This window comes from Moschus berezovskii, chromosome 6 (genome assembly GCF_049115385.1).
Source record: "Moschus berezovskii isolate FMDL1 chromosome 6, NW_MosBer_1.0, whole genome shotgun sequence".
NCBI classification, from domain to species: Eukaryota; Metazoa; Chordata; class Mammalia; order Artiodactyla; family Moschidae; genus Moschus; species Moschus berezovskii.
In genome coordinates, this window is record NC_142465.1 from 50,004,989 (window position 1) to 50,022,456 (window position 17,468).

Below are 17,468 nucleotides of genomic sequence, written 5' to 3' on the forward strand. Positions count from 1 at the left end.
AATCTCAGCATTCTGTAAAAATGATGACTTGCAGTTCCGTTCCATTCCATTTAGTCGCTCAGTCGTGTCCGACTCTTTGCGACCCCGTGGACTGTAGCCTACCAGGCTTCTCTCTCCATGGGATTCTCCAGGCAAGAATACTGGAGTGGGTTAACATTTCCTTCTTCCCAACCCAGGGATTGAACCTGGGTCTCCCGCATTGGAGGCAGACGCTTTAACCTCTGAGCCACCAGGGAAGCTAATCAATTATAAATATCAGGCTAACCTGAGATAATAAGGCCCTTTTGTTGCAGGACTTTTCAGAGCCTTCAGTATGCTGATATATATGTAAGCATTCATATATGCATTATGAATCACTCAGTAGAGGTAACATTAAGGATATTTCCAGACACAAGTTTCAGTAAAGCTATTATTTTGAAGAACACCTTGTGAATTACCTCTGTGAACACCAGTACTTCATATAACTTAGCTTAGGAAATTACAGAAAGAAATCTAGTTGGCTTAAGGTGGTGTGTAAGACTTCCCATGACTTGGTTCTCACCTTCCTTATGAAGCTCATTTTTGACCACTCCCCATCTTGAACTTCCTGTCTAAAAATAGAAAACCACAGCCAGTTCTTGTGCACAATATGCTCCTTGTGACTTTGCTCAAGCTCTTCCCTCTGGAACACCTTTCTCCTTCATCTGGCCGACTCTACTCATCTTTCAGCTCTCGGTTCAGAGACATTACTCGAAGTACCTGTCCTCTGAGATCAACAAAACACAAAAAGAAAATTGTTTATGTGTCTTTTCCTCCAACTGGGGAAATAAAGATTAAGAGATCATGCTGTGATAATGATGATGGTGGTGATGATGGCAAAGTTCATTTCACTCACTAAATACCAGGCTCTATATATGAATTATCTTATTTAATATTCACAAAACTCCCATGAAAGTATTATTAGTATTCTCATTTTGCAGATAAATAAGTTAGGGCTTAGAAAGACTGAGGAACTTGCCTGAGGCTACACAGTTAGCAAATGATGACCTCAAGTGAGAGTTTAGACAGCCAGAGGCTGCCCCTTTTGGCACTGTCTACAATACCAGCGTGGCACCTGGCAGTAGATACTTGATAAGTGCTTGTTGATCTAAACTAGTGTGTGTATGTCCCACACATAAGGAGGTTGGACACAATGTAGAAAACAGAAGCATTTGCTGTTGATTTTCATTTCTGGCAAAAGTAGTAGTGGAAAAGGAGGCATGGAACAAACAACAGCTCATGTATCAAATTACCATCAACTTGCTCATTGTCTTATCATCAGATGTACGTTCTAGGAGTGGCCAATGCCTATTTTACATCTATGTTAGTTTTTGCAGGATAAAAAGCAAATTAATGTTTAATGGGGACTAATAATGTTGTCACATAATTGAGTAATATCTAATGAATCTTTTCAATCAAAACCCTGGTATTTCTTGTTAGAAATGAATGTGGGAAATATTTGATCTCAAAATATTTTCATACATGAAAAATATGTATGAGTTTGTGAGAGATGTTGACTATCTAAAGTAATTTTGAGAGTATGAGCCTCTTATCCTGAGCCTGGAACTTGACAGTTGCTTTGGAGAGTTACAAGTTTATGATAGTTTCTGCACTTTGGAATTTTGCTATGTGCTTGGGAATATCAGAAGTATCTTACAGTCTGTCTTTAAATTTTTTTTTTAATAAGGAAAAGCTCAAATTATTATTTTGTTGTACTCTATGAGGATCAAGAGTCATCATAACATGATTGTAATTTGAAATATGAGTAATAAATATATGGAATGGTGATTGCTATAAACTGATTCTTTGCTTCTTAATTAAATTTTGCAGATGATAGAAACATTGAAAATAAAGTAATAACTTATAAATTATGAAAAGGATTGGTAACTCCCATAATATATATGATTTTGTTTGAGGTATGTATTTTGTGTTAGATCAAGTTGGTCACTGTTTAGAATAAAGACCTGCATGACTTTCTATTCCAAATTAAACTATAAATGTAAATGCTTGGGCTTTTTTTCTGTTTCATATGTAGCCTATCACTTTGGATAAATTATTTAATTTCTTTATGTCAGAATTCTTTCATTATGAAGGGGAAGGTTTCTTATTCCCCATTCCTTTTTTTTTTTTTTTTTTTTTAGGATTCAGTTCAGTTCAGTTCAGTCACTCAGTCATGTCTAAATCTTTGCGACCCCATGAATCACAGCACACCAGGCCTCCCTGTCCATCACCAACTCTCACTATTCCCCTAAACGCACTGGGAATTAATGCCAGGGGTTACGGGCATTCTCACTGTGGGCATGTTCTTTCTTCATGCTCAGCTCTTGCCCTTTCATACATGTATTTTCATGAATGTCTGCTGCTGCTAAGTCACTTCAGTCTTGTCCGACTCTGTGTGACCCCATAGACGGAAGCCCACCAGGCATCCCCGTCCCTGGGATTCTCCAGGCAAGAACGCTGGAGTGGGTTGCCATTTCCTTCTCCAATGTGTGAAAGTGAAAAGCGAAAGTGAAGTCGCTCAGTCGTGTCCGACCCTTAGCGACCCCACGGACTGCAGCCTACCAGGCTCCTCCATCCATGGGATTTTCTAGGCAAGAGTACTGGAGTGGTTTGCCATTGCCTTCTCCTAGTTTACCTGAAAAAGACCTCTCGACACCATCAGAGTCAGTAAATCTGGTTGTCTCATTCTTCAGTCTTAGCTGTTGTTGGGGTCATGTGTTAAAGCTTGTGTGTATCCAGAAAATACCTGTGTAGTGCGATTTCTTTATTCTTGTGTGAGACCACAGCACAAGTCAATAGACTTAGGGAGCTCTATGCTTTCGAGGAGGAAAGAGAGGGGTTTTAATTTTCTTTTCTTTAGTTAAATGTTATAAAATCTTTAAAGCTAAAATTCAAATAATTGTTGGGTTAAATAAAATCCATCAACTCACAGTATTTTTCCTGTTTTTATTCACTAGTGGCAACAGAAGCCTAAAAAAAGAAGCTCCATAAAGTAAGATATAAGATTTGGGTTAGGGTTATCAGGTAATTGTTCCTTTTTGCCTTGCTCCCAAATTATATTTAGCCCTGAACCTCTGAACCCAAGGTAATCTGTGAGGCAGCTTTAACATTTTGTCAGAAGTTAGTAGTCTCCCCTCTTCTTTGTCCTCCCTATCTCATTGGCAAATATTTCTGTGATGACCCAATTCTGCTTCCTGTTAAACTGTACAAATGATTCATTAAATTCAACATTTAGCTTTTGATCCTATTTGGAAATATATAGTTGAAAGTGATTCCATTCATTAGCTGAAAGATTTTCCCTCTGCCAAACATTTTCAAGTCATTTCACTGTTAATTTTGGCTGAGGGAAGAGAAACAGGTCTTTGAAACTCCTCCTAGTCATGGGAGGAGTTTTATGGGTCTGATATGGAGGGCAAAAGCGTGGCTTGGCTGATTTTCAGATCTCTCCACCCTTGCCTACCTCTACAATAGAGATTGGAGAAGCTGAATAGTCACTGTTCTTACCTCCCCTGAAGCAAGGGGTGGCCTTTGAACAGAGTTCCAGCCAGTGCAGCATAAGTGGAATTTTGTTGAGAAGGGTTTTGGGAAGGGTCTTTTATTTCCTGAAAAAAGGAGCTAGAAGCTAATTTTTTTTTTTTCCTTCTTCCACTTTATTTTTTGGTCTTAAACATGGTTATGATGTTTGGATCTGTAACAGTCATCGTGTGACTTTGAGACAATGAGGCAATGTACTGAAAATGGTAGAGCAGAATTACAGGAAAAAAACTTGATTTTTATTACATCGTGGAGCCCTACACTATATAGAACTGCTTCCCTCTAGATATTATATAGGGAGAACAAATCCTTTCATGGTGATTTTAAGATGTAGCTACAAATTCCTTGACATTCCTCCTATCAAAGATGTAGCCTAATTCCTCTTCTTTTGAATATAGGGCAGCCTTAATGACTTGCTTCCAATAAATAGAATGCAGTAGGAGTGATAATGAATGACTCCACAAGTCATAAAAGGTGATACAGTTTCTGTTTTGTTATCAGTCCCTCTCTCTCTTGTGCAGTTGAGAACCTCAGATTGACATGTCAGAAGTCAGTCTAGGGACTTCCCTGGTGGTCCTGTGGCTAAGACTCCACATTTCCAATTCAGGGGACCTAAGTTCAACTCCTCGTCAGGGAACTAGATCCTACATGGCTCAACTAAATCCTGGTACAACCAAAAAAAAAAAAAAAAGAAGTAGTGAACACTGAAGTTGCCATGCTGGAGAAACCATTTCAGAAGACCACACAGAGACTGAGATACCCAAGGAGCCCCAGCTGTCCCAGCCTGAACTCTCTTTTCATCAAGAAATGACAAATACATGAGTGAATCAGCCTTCAAAGGATTCTAGCCCCTAGTCTTCAAGCTTCCCTAGCTGATGCCAAGGAGAGCAAACAAGCCCCGCCCCCCACCTCCACCCAACCAAAGCTCTTCTCAAATTGCAGATTCATGAGTAAATAGATGTTAAGCCACTAAATTTTGGGCAGGGTCAAACAACTGAAACACTCTTTTTATACCATTGTTATTTGGATGTTCTGTTACCTGCAGCCAAAAGCATACACATCTGAAACACTTAGTTGTATAGAAGATGAAAAGAAACAGCTAAAATGACCCTATTAAATGACTTGATGTTCCAGTTATCCATTCTAGTCCTCTCTTAGCCTGGCCATGGGTATCAAATTAATTATAGTACCGATGTCAACAGCTTTCCATCAAAATAGATGCTAATTTAGTTATATAAAGGTTTTATAGGATTGGGCTAGTAGAAATATAGAAAATGAAAAATTTCAATTCAGGTTAGCATATTGCTGTTTTATGCTCTTCTGGTATTTTGCTAACAACAACAAAAATATGAATGGCTGTCTCACTGGCAGATAAAGCTTGTCTGAGTCCCCAACTTCATAAAAATCCCGTCAGTATTTCTTAATGAAACACTCCTAGATTTGACAGCTTTGTTCTTTCATTGACATTTGCAGCTTTTTAAATAGATGAATATTTAATGTCGTGTTTAATAGACCAGATTCTTTATAGCAAAATCCCATTAGTTAGTGCTCACTTTTTAGAGTGGATGGTCACTAATTACTATTAGAATTTATTTAAAAGATTTAATATATGATTTTTATCAAACTCATGTGTAAATCCAGCATATAGAAACCAGTAGAACTGTTCTAGATTAATATTCATACATGGAAGCTGCAGTATAAATTTAAAAGTCTTTTATCCCAAAATAACATAATGGTATTTCTAATGATGGAAATTCCTAATCAGCTTTGCAATATAGTTTGAGCAATTTTCTTATCCCATTGCACTGAAATTTTAAACCTAAAGGAACAAAATGTAACTCCTGAAAGCTGGTTGCACAAAAGCCAATTTCACTGTTGTGTGTTTATTTACTCAGTGTCCACATCCTTAGCCTGTTGGCAAATTCGCAGTGGGGTGGAGCAGCTCATGTGTCATTGTGCTGATGTTATGGGTGGAATGGGTGGGGAAGCAGAGGGGTCCTTGCGGAAAGAAGTTACATAAGTGATATCATATGCAGAAGCAGCCTCTGGGGTTTAAAAATAACTGGGCAGGGAGTGTCGGCCTTTCTTGGGTCTGACTCCCTGACTTACTATCCTTAAGGGTCAGACCTATATTCCTGGGTGGGCTGAGAATCTGTTTAAGTGCACTCAGTTCCTAATAGCAACCCTACATAATACCTTAAAGAGCCTGGGAATGTTTTTTTGTCTCATGACAGCAAGGTGCTGCCTGCAAAAACCAAACCAATGTCTCAGTGAAAAACCAAAACAGTTTGGACAGATGTTTCATGCTGTGCCTCAAATGTAGTTGTTTCCAGCATGTTTCCTTCAGTGAATGGAAACACAGAAAAACAGAAAAGATGACTGCTTTTGCATGGCAGGTCTAAAGCGTATTTTAAAAAGAACTAATTTCCTATCCTAACCTTCTTCTCCCTATCCATCTTTTTTCGGAAACTGAATTATTGATGTATGAGATGATGCCTTGTATTCACACTATCTGATATTTTTAGTTTTGTGACTTGTGAAAAATAAGTTGCTCCTGCATATATGCCCTGGTGTCAGAGACTCTCTGGGGGCCAGTGTCATAATTTAATTGGTACTGAGCCCCCATCTAGCATCTGAGAAAATAAATATATGGGGGACAGTTGTGAAAGACACTGGGAGCAGTGAAATAGGGGTGAAATTTTTGAAAGTTCAGAAAATAATCTAAATACATATTAGATCTGCCATTTGCCTTTCATAACTCAGCCCTGAGCATCCTCATCTGTCAATCACTTGAGATCTTCAAGTCATGTGTGTGTGTGTGCTCAGTCACTCAGTCATATCTGACTCTTTGCAACCCTATGGACTGTAGTCCACCAAGCTCCTCTGTCCACGGAATTTCCCAGGCAAGAACCCTGGAGTGGGTTGCCATTCCTCCTTCAGGGGATCTTCCTGACCCATGGATCAAACCCAGGTATCTTGCATCTCCAACATTGGCAGGTGGATTCTTTACCATTGCACCACCTGGGAAGCCCCATGTCATAGGGAGAGGCAGATATTTCTGCTCTATGGCATTGTTTGAATATTGAATCTCACTTGGTGGTGTCCTCTGCATCAGAACCCTTAGCTTTAGTCCCTGAGCTCCTTCAAGGCCTTCTCCTGGCTAATGCCTTTCCTAGAGTTTCCCAGGTGCCTGAAACTTACCCCCATTTCTCCTGCTTCTTGGTTTAGCAGAGAGAGCCCATCAATTCTTCTCTACTGCTCTTGCCTCTTCCTGATGTCCTGTATGCCATCAGAAGCTAGGAAACAATCTCTCATTCATATAAATGATCCCTTTCAGAAGCATGACCTATTCAAGCCGACCCCTTCCAGAGGCCTGAGTTCTTTCATTCACTGAAGCAGTAGTTCTCAAAGTATTAGTCATCTTTTAAAATCAGATTCCCACTGAATGAAGCTCTTTCTGGTGGGGTGGGGAGTCTACATGTGTAACAAGCTCCTTACTTAGGCAGCCAATTCCATCTCAAGATAAAGGTGCAGAGAGATAATTTCATCCCTATACATATCAATATTACAATTTCTTCTTAAGGATGAGAATGCCTTTTCACCCTCACAGTTTGGAAACCTCAGGAAAAGTCTGCCAATTTCAACAACCGGGACACACCCAACCCTTCAACTTGCAGCAGTCTCAAAACAACTGCACTTGTGCTCCATGGGGAAACTTGAAGCTGAGAACTCCACCTGACCTTTCATCCTTGGCCTTGGCCAGCCTTCCCATGCACCTTTGAGGAGCTCCCTCCTCACAGCGGCTGTGTTCTGTACTCTGGTCTGCTCACTGCTCTGTGCCTCCTCTCCCTAACCACCACTGTCTTACCACACCACACACTCAGCCCAATTCCCCCTCCCTCTGGACTTCTACTCAATGGTAAATCCCCTTCCAGCAGTTCCTGCAGCCTCTGGCCTCAACTGAACTCTGGTTCTCCCTAAGGATGCTCTTTCCCCTCTGGTCTTCCCGAATGCTGGCTGTCCTCTTTCCTACTCCCATTATGAGCTGGTGGCAGTGAATATGGGATAGAGTTGGGAAAGGATCAGCAAACTTCACCTGTAAAGGACCAGATAGCAAATATTTTTGTGGCCCATACTGCTGCTGCTGCTGCTAAGTCACGTCAGTCGTGTCCGACTCTGTGTGACCCCATAGACGGCAGCCTACCAGGCTCCCCCGTGCCTGGGATTCTCCAAGCAAGAACACTGGAGTGGGTTGCTAGTGCCTTCTCCAATGCATGAAAGTGAAAAGTGAAAGTGAAGTCGCTCAGTCGTGTCCAATTCTTTGCCACCCCATGCAGCCTACCAGGCTCCTCCGTCCATGGGAGTTTCCAGTCAAGAGTACTGGAGTGGGTCGCCAGTGCCTTCTCTGACACTGATATGCTAATCATGTTCAAAAACAAAAAAGTGGTGAAGTGGAAGCTATTAAGAAAGGGAGGGTTGGCTGGATGACCATTAGGATTTAAAATTTTATCTCTGAAGCAAATAAACTTTGAGTAGAGGCTGTCTTTTTGTTTTAAAGATATTCTGGGAGTTCCCCGGTGGTTAGGATCTGGCACTGTCTCTACTGGCCCAGGTTCAGTCCCTGGTGGGGGAACTGAGATCCCCACAAGCCTCTTGGCATGGCCAAAAATATATGTATCATTCTGGCAACAACATGGAAGATGGATTGTAGGGGCCTATATGTGGAATATGAAGATACCAGACTGTCACAGCCTAGGGACAAGAGATAGCCCGTGGCTGAAAAATGGAGACTAGACACAGGAGGGTAGGAAAGAGGAGTCAAGGACAAGGAGTCAATGAGTCAAATTTTACGTTAACACTAAGAAGAATGAAAAATATGAGCGTGAAAAACTAGACATTAAGTAAGGTGGAAAGACTAGATTTAGAGAAGATGGCGGAAGAAAGAAACTTCCCAGGTAACACTAATGGTAAAGAACCTGACTAAGAGATGCAAGTTCAATCCCTGGGTTGGGAAGATCCCATGGAGGAGGACATGGCAACCCACTCCAGTATTCCTGCCTGAAGAAATCATGGACAGAGGACCCTGGTGGAGAGCTGGACACGACTGAAGCGACTTACCATGCATGCACAGGGGAAGAAAGCAAAAGAAGCTGGTGAGTTCGTTTGACTTCTCCTGATCTGCCTTGTAGTTTACACAATGAATAAAAATCAGAAAAAAGTAATATCCACATACATGTATGAAAATACTTTGTGTTATAACTACTCAAGTTTACCAGCCATTGGAGCGCCAAAGCAATCACAGGCAGTAAGTAACAGGAAAAAAAAATGTTTCAATTAAGTTTTATTCATGGACATTGAAATGTGAATTTCACATAATTTTCACATGTCATAAAGTAGTATTATTATTTTGAAAAAATGTTCAACCATTTAAAAATGTAAAAGCCATCCTTAGCTCTTGGGCTGTACAGAAACAGGATGGGCTGGGTTTGGCTCATGGATTGTTGTTTGTTGACTCCTGATCTAAAGCAGTGCTTCTCAAACTTTAACTCACATACATCTCACTAGAAAGTCTGACTCTTTGCAACCCCATGGACTATACAGTCCATGGAATTCTCTAGGCCAGAATACTGAAGTGGGTAGCCTTTCCCTTCTCCAGGGGATCTTCCCAACCCAGCAATCGAACTGGGGTCTCCTGCATTGCAGGCGGATTCTTTACCAACTGAGCAATCAGGGAAGCCCTGATACACCTCACTAGGGGGTCATGTTAAATATAGACTCTGATTCAGTAGACCTGGGGTGGAACCTGAGATATGCATTTCTAACAAGTGACCAGGTGAGCACACCACACTCCAAGTAGCAAAGTACTACAGTCATGTGTAGAAACTTGTCCTTTATAAAGACATTAAATATAGTTTAAAGATATAAGAAAATGCTCATACTGTAATTCGTATTGGAAGGGCTGTGTGGAAAGTGTGGTAGCTGAGAAAGCAGGCTTTCAAACCAAACAGACTCCCACTTACCAGCTATGTAATGTGGACACTTCTTAATCTTTTTCAGTTTCCGTTTCTGTAAAACAAGGTAGTGATAATCTTTACCTCAGATGATTGCTTTGAATTTTAACATGTGTTAACTAGTGCTTGATAAATATTAGCCATTATTATTTTTAACTTTAAAAAGCAAGACATGATTTAGAGAACAAAATAATAACTTTAATCTTAGTGCTTTGGGGGATTTCCTTGCTTTCTGTTTTTGGAAAACATTTGCAAGGGTCATGCCCATTCTTTCATTCAAGAAACATTTGCTGAGGGGCTCCTTCTCCTGCCAGACATCGTGCTTACTGGATCTGCTAAAGATGAGCGAAATGTAAGCTCGCATGAGTGGGGGAGATGGAAACAGAAAGCAATTTCAGCCTAAAATAAGTGCTGTGGGAGAATGGATACAGAGGGCTTGGCGAAGGGAGAGGAAAGAATGTTCTTCTCCCTGCTATAAGAAGAGGTCAGAGGGATTCCACACAGGAGGTGACTCTTCGGCTGGACTTCAAGGGATGGATATGGGTCTGCCTGAGGGAAGAGGATAAACAAAGGCAATGGAGCATTCAGAGGAAGTTTAGGGAAACTGGCCCCTAAAGATGTATGGGGAAGGCCAGGGAGAGAGCCCTGACTAACCAGAACAGTTGTAGGCCTTTATGTCACAGATGCTTGGACTGGCTGGGTTATCAGTTCTGGGTAGGTCTTTATCCCCGTGGAAAACATCCAAATGTTACCATAATACATGACAGCAGGGACTTGGAGAAAAGACAGTGTCAGAAAATCCTTGACCACTTCTGCTGGAGTCACAGAAAGACTGAGGAGCCCTCATGCTGAGTCAAGGAATCACAGCCTCTGTGGCTTGTCCCTGAGGACTACAATAGACTGGGTAAATATTCCCTACTACTTGTGTCCTTCCATTTTAGGGCCAAGGAAAATGGCCTTTGTAAGTAGTCTCCTGGGAATGTACTTGGCTAATTATCTGCTGTCTGTTACAGAAGGGACTTTGTGTGGTGCTGTGAGGGCGGCTGCTGTAAAGTCTGGCATCTGTCACAGAGAGTTTAGCCCCAACTGCTAAACTGTCATAGAAGTCAGTTTGGGAAATAAAAGCATAGAAGTCACTGCACCACAGGGCAAAGGGAGCAAACAGCCTTGTAGAACTTTATAGGAAGAAGAAAGTTTATAAGGAATTTGGATAGGGAGTGGGAGCTCCAGGTGCGCTTTGTGAGGAAGCAGCACTTGAATTGGCTTTGAGACTAATGTTTCTGTCTCTGGGAGTTTCCCTCAGGATCTCTGGCTTGTTTCAGGTAGGGAGAGGACTGAGGTCTATCTGTGTAAATAACTAACTTCAGTCAGTGGCATCAGAACTGATGGTGGTAGGGCCCCAAAGCTGCCATCTGAAAGGACACTGAACCTCTACAAAGCAAAGCTTGCAGTCAAAGAAAATTTGGATGACAGCCCAGAATTAAAATTTAGAGATAGTTCTTGGCAATATCTCTTCTGTCTTCACTTACTGATTCCCTGAGACCTTCTGTTCTCCATAGCAGGCTTCTAAACTAGAAGAGTCTTTTCCAGTGAGTCAACTTGTCGCATGAGGTGGCCAAAGTATTGGAGTTTCAGCTTTAGCATCAGTCCTTCCAATGAATATCCAGGACTGATCTTCTTTAGAATGGACTAGAAGATCATGTGTGAGAAGTAGCAGGCCCCGTAGCAAGGCAGGAAGGAAGGAGGAAGGGTATTTCCCCTGGGCTGGCCATTTGCATCATGCTGCTCATTGTCCTAAGGGGCAGACTACTGATCCCAGCCTGCTCTCCTCTCTGGTTATCCCTTCTTTCTCAGTGGTACAGAATGGACTTTCTACCCTAACACTCTCCTAAACCATGTTGATCTTTTTGAATGGATTTTTTTCCATCTTACCTGTCTTGAATTGAGATTTAGCCACATCTGGGCCTACTTGGTGACCCTGAATGGCCCCAGCTGTGTTGCTTGGCCTGAGTGGGGATTTGTGCATGGGGCTTGGAGCTGATAAGAGGGCATTGAGGAGGCCACCACAGGGCTTCCCAGACCAGTCTGTGGATTAGGTTTGTGCTTAGTGGAGAGGGGTCTATAAGCAGATGATAAAGGTGTTTTTGTTTTTTTTTTTTGGTGGTTTTTTTGTTTTACAACTCTTTGAGCGAGCTGGAATCAAGGTTGCCAGGAGAAATATCAATAACCTCAGATATGCAGATGACACTACCCTTATGGCAGAAAGTGAAGAAGAACTAAAGAGCCACTTGATGAAAGTGAAAGAGGAGAGTGAAAAAGTTGGCTTAAAGCTCAACATTCAGAAAACTAAGATCATGGCATCTGGTCCCATCACTTCATGGCAAATAGATAGGGAAACATTGGAAACAGTGGCTGTTTTTCTGGGCTCCAAAATCACTGTGGATGGTGACTGCAGCCATGAAATTAAAAGATGCTTGCTCCTTGGAAGGAAAGTTATGACCAACCTAGACAGCACATTAAAAAGCAGAGACATTACTTTGTCAACAAAGTTCTGTCTAGTCAAGGCTATGGTTTTTCCAGTAGTCATGTATGGATGTGAGAGTTGGACTATAAAGCAAGCTGAGTGCTGAAGAATTGATGCTTTTTAACTGTGGTGTTGGAGAAGACTCTTGAGAGTCCCTTGGACTGCAAGGAGATCCAACTAGTCATCCTAAAGGAGATCAGTCCTGGGTGTTCATTGCAGGGACTGATGCTGAAGCTGAAACTCCAATACTTTGGCCATCTGATACGGAGAGCTGACTCATTTGAAAGGACCCTGATGCTGGGAAAGATTGAGGGCAGAAGGAGAAGGGAACAATGGAGGATGAGATGGTTGGATGGCATCACCGATTCAATGGACATGGGTTTGGGTGGACTCCGGGAGTTGGTGATGGACAGGGAGGCCTAGTGTGCTGCGGTTCATGGAGTCGCAAGGAGTCGGACACGACTGAGTGACTGAACTGAACTTTGAGACAAATGGTGATCAACAATCTCACCTTCCAGGACCAGGTGAGAAAATGCTCCTCAGAGTGCACCCAGACATGTTAATCACTTCCTGAATTCCAGCTTCGAGTCCTGAACACTTAACATGGGCTCAGGTTGGGTCTTTTCATAGCATGAAGGGAAAGGGATATTTTTCCTATTTTCCTCTTCTGAAGAGAATTTTTCCACCTCAACAGTTGCTATTCGGGGATCTCTGAAAACTGCTCCCTGGGCAGGGAAGCAAAATTCTTATGGAGGGCTTCAATGAGATACTGCTCTAAACGGATGCTTTTGTAGCATAAAACCCTGATGAGGCTGGGGTAGAAGAATATAAAAAGCCTGTTTGTGAACACACATGAGGTGCCCTTGGATGCCCCCAAATAGAAGCATGGAAGACAAGACTGCCGAGATCCCTCCTTAGTGGTCAGGAGAGCACATTAATAAAATGGGAGTTGTTATTGTAACCTCATTTGTGTCCACTGTCTGGGAAGACTGGAGGAATGAGTTACATCTGTAAATGTACATACATACATATGAAATTGTTGCTGAAAGCTCTATTACTCAATTTAGTCACAAAAAACTGCAGCAGCATAGGTCTCTGTAAACAGGTGCCCCATTTGGCATGGGTGTGAATCAGCAAACCTGCAGTTATTTCTCAGTTTCCTAAAACATTCTTGCCAATAAGTAGCAGGAGGGCACAAGGCTTTTCCCTTATCACATAGGGAACACAGTTAGCTGGATTTGTATTTGTAGGTGATCTGTCTTGCCTGCTAGAATGTATTATAGCCAGGACTTTGTAATTTTGTTCAGTGCCTCAAACCATGCCTGACACATTGTAGGTACATTTGTGAATGAATGAACACTTGGGTTTTATGTATGAAATGCAAATCATTGCTCTCTTTTCTATGTTGCTACAACTTCTGCCCAAAATACCTCGAGTCCCTGGAAGATGGAATATTCCACCCTCTCTGTGTAGAGATACTGGGTGGTTCCCAGGGCATTGGGTCAGCATGTGGGTGTGGATTCTTGTATGGACACAGGCTCTGGGCTTAGCAGATAGTCCCAAAGGCTCGGAGGAACTTTCAGGCAGAATACCATAAAGTTCATCTTCCTTTAAACATCTTATTTTTCCCATTAATGAAAAGAACACATGCTTGTTAAATACAGTTTTAAAATGACAGAAAAATATAAAAGTGGAAAAGTTATCCGTAATCCCTCTACCTCAATACAAACCATCCTTCTTTTCCCCTAGATTAGGGAAACAGCTTTGAAACCTGCACCTTTCCCTCCAATCTAGTCATAGGGCCAGGGAGAAATCGTTCTAAAACACAGACCTTAAAACACTTCAAAGGCTTCCTGTTGCCCTCAGTGTCCAAACTCCTTAGCAGCATTGGCTCTGCTTGTCTCTTCAGCTTCCTATCCTCCGAGCCCTATCATGTTATACTAGTGCCAAATGGAATTTCCTTTAATTCTTTAAACAAGCGACATCTTCTCTTGCTGCCTCTGGTCTTTTTCACAAGCTGTTCACTCTGCTTGGGATCCTCTCCACCTTTCTTGGGCCTTTCCCTCTGTTTACTTGCCTGTATTTATCTTTCTCATCTTTTATCTCTCTGGTGCAGAATTTAGATACCACTATTCCCTAAAACTATACAAAATATAAAAATACTTCTGCTATATAAAACTACATAAAGTTTAAAAATACTTCTGCTATATAAAACTTTATAAAGTATAAAAAAATACTTCTGCTTCATTGACTACGCTAAAGCCTTTGACTGTGTGGATCACAACAAACTGTGGAAAATTCTTAAAGAGATGGGAATATAGACCACCTGACCTGCCTCCTGAGAAACCTGTATGCAGGCCAAGAAGCAACCATTAGAACCAGACATGGAACAATGGACTGGTTCCAAATAGGGAAAGGAGTACATCAAGGCTGTATATTGTCACCCTTCTTATTTAACTTATATGCAGAGCATAACCTGTGAAATGCTGGACTGGATGAAGCACAAGCCAGAATCAAGATTGCAGGAAGAAATATCAGTAAACTCAGACATGCAGATGATGACACCCTTATGGCAGAAAGTGAAGAGAAACTAAAGAGCCTCTTGATGAAGGTGAAAAAGGAGAGTGAAAAAGCTGGCTTAACTCACCATTCAGAAAACCAAGATCATGGCATTTGGTCCCATCACGTCATGGGAAATAGATGGGGAAACAATGGAAACAGTGACAGACTTTATTTTTGGGGGCTCCAAAATCACTGCAGATGGTGACTGCAGCCATGAAATTCAAAGACACTTGCTCCTTGGAAGAAGAGCTATGACAACCCTAGACAGCATATCAAAAAGCAGAGACATTACTTTGCCAACAAAGGTCTGTCCAGTCAAAGCTGTGGTTTTTCCATTAGTCATGTATGGATGTGAGAGTTGGACCATAAAGAAAGCTGAGCGATGAAGAACTGATGCTTTTGAACTGTGGTATTAGAGAAGACTCTTGAGAGTCCCTTGGACTGCAAGGAGATCCAACCAGTCCATCCTAAAGGAGATCAGTCCTGAATATTCATTGGAAGGACTGATGCTGAAGCTGAAGCTCCAATACTTCAGCCACGTGATGCTAAGAAATGACTCATTAGAAAAGACCCTAATGCTGGGAAAGATTGAAGGTAGGAGGAGAAGGGACGACAGAGGACAAGATGGTTAGATGGCATCACTGACTCAATGGACATGAGTTTGAACAAGCTCCAGGAGGTGGTGATGGACAGGGAAGCCTGGCGTACTGCAGTCCGGCTTTGTAAACTTTATTTTTAATGACCACATACTATTTCATCAGGTGCATGTACTCTGATTAATTTCTGTTCTATTTTTGGACATTTGAGATTGTTTTTCCTGCTACGATTTGTTAATAATTTTGCTATAAGTATCTTTGTTTATCTTTGGGCTTAAAGCTTTTTTGTATTTTGAATTATTTCCTTAAAACATCCAATGTAAAATGTTAAGGTCAATAGGCATTTAAAGTTCTTATTACATGCTGCTCAACTGCTTTGGCAAAGTGTTATTTTTCACTTGATATTCCCACCAGCAATTTATGTGAGCAGTCATTTCATTCATCCTCATCAAAGTCACTTCCTTTTCAACCAGAACGTGTACCTCCCAAAGGCGGCCCTAAGGACACAGGGACAACATTTGTCCCTCTTCTCACTCTCTTCCCTGGGCAGTGTCTCAGTTCAGTTTTTGGAATGCAGACTTGCCTAATTCTTAGCCCACTAAGCTCTATAATCACTCTGAGCATCTGTTTACTCCTCTCAGGGAAGTGAGAGTTTTAAATTTTCTGTTTATCCTATTATAAATCCTTTAGATGGACTCAAGGCAACCTCTACCCTCATTTCCCACACTTCCACCAACACACACTCTCTCTCTCTCACACACATAGCACACGCTCACTCACGAATAACTTATGGTCCACCTGAGGGCAATATCCACTGAGATCCCCTTCCACTCTCTTTGTCTTTTTCCTGGCTCTCTGATTCCTTTACTCGTCCCTCTAGTTCCTACTTTTCACCTCATTTCCTCCTTTCCTCCCTTTTCCATCCTTTCTTTACCCAGTTATTCAACAAATTTATCAAGCACCTACTACATCAACCATAAGTGCTGGGGTACATATAAAATAAGGCAGTAGCAGTTCTTGCCTTCACAGAATTGTATTCTATTGGGGAAGAGGTTAAAAAAAACAAGCAAACCTATACATTGAAACCTACACAGTGTGATGGGCATTGTAATTGAAACAGACAAAGAACGAGTCAGAGAATATTGGAAAAAATCTCTAGGTAGAATAATCACCTTCCTCCTTACTTAGCCCCATCTGTGTTTTCTTTTCTTCAGTTTCAGATTTATTTATTTACTGAAATGGTAACCCACTCCAGTATTCTTGCCTGGAGAATCCCATGGATGGAGAAGCCTGGAAGGCTACAGTCCACGGGGTCGCATAGAGTCGAACATGACTGAGCGACGGGACGGAACGGATCAGTCTCAAATGTAAGCTCCAGGAGGGCAGGGATTTTGCAGTTCACCGCTGAGCCTGGCCCACTGCAGGTTCTCAATAAGTATTTCCTGGACAACTTCTTAGCATATGTTAAACTGGGGCCCGAGGATGCAAAAGAGCCCTTGGTGAAGGCAGGTGGTGTCAGAGGCCCCAGGAGGAGGAAGCAGCAGGTGCAGAGGGCTCTGAGGCAGGGAGAAGGGACAGAGAGCAGCCTAGAGGGGCTGGGTCAGGGTGAGCAAAGAGGCCAGTGACACCAAACAATGACAGCTGGCTGGCAGACAGGGCCCCTATCATGCCAGGCCTTGTAGGCTGTGGTCAGGAGTTTGGATACCACTGTTTCCCCATCTATTTGCCATGAAGTGATGGGACCGGATGCCATGATCTTAGTTTTCTGAATGTTGAGCTTTAAGCCAACTTTTTCACTCTCCTCTTTCACTTTCATCAAGTGGCTCTTTAGTTCTTCTTCACTTTCTGCCATAAGAGTGGTGTCATCTGCATATCTGAGTTATTGATATATTTCCCGGCAATCTTAATTCCAGTTTGTGCTTCCTCCAGTGCGTAAACTAAAATATTTGTGTGTGGTGGGGAGGGTAGGATGGGGATAATTCACTGGTGAGTTCTTGTACAGATCTCTGCTCACCCTGTGACCCATATTCTCCCTGTTGGGTGTGGAGGACCAGACTCCTTCCAAACCTATTGTTTTGGGACCCAGTCATTACCAGGCAACAAACATAAGACTACACTCCCCTCATTAACATATGTCCTTATGTTTTGATGTCCATATTTCCTCTAGTGAGAGGGGAACCTCACTCCTGAAGTGGAGTCCAGAGCTGGCTGCCATTTTTTTTA

The 17,468-nt window shown here is 42.0% G+C and overlaps 1 protein-coding gene across 14 annotated transcripts in view; it reads right to left on the reverse strand.

The window, feature by feature from the left end:
- The window catches only part of LOC148777610 (uncharacterized), a 131,270-nt gene that overhangs the window by 109,150 nt on the left and 4,652 nt on the right, over window positions 1–17,468 (reverse strand). For 13 of the 14 annotated variants that reach the window (XR_016037597.1, XR_016037601.1, XR_016037603.1 and 10 more), the window contains exon 2: window positions 9,573–9,618. The gene's annotated coding sequence lies outside the window, so the exon portion shown is untranslated. Of the gene's footprint in view, window positions 1–541; window positions 746–9,572; window positions 9,619–17,468 lie in introns of all 14 variants that reach the window. The other variant, XM_088837019.1, reaches the window with a different exon arrangement.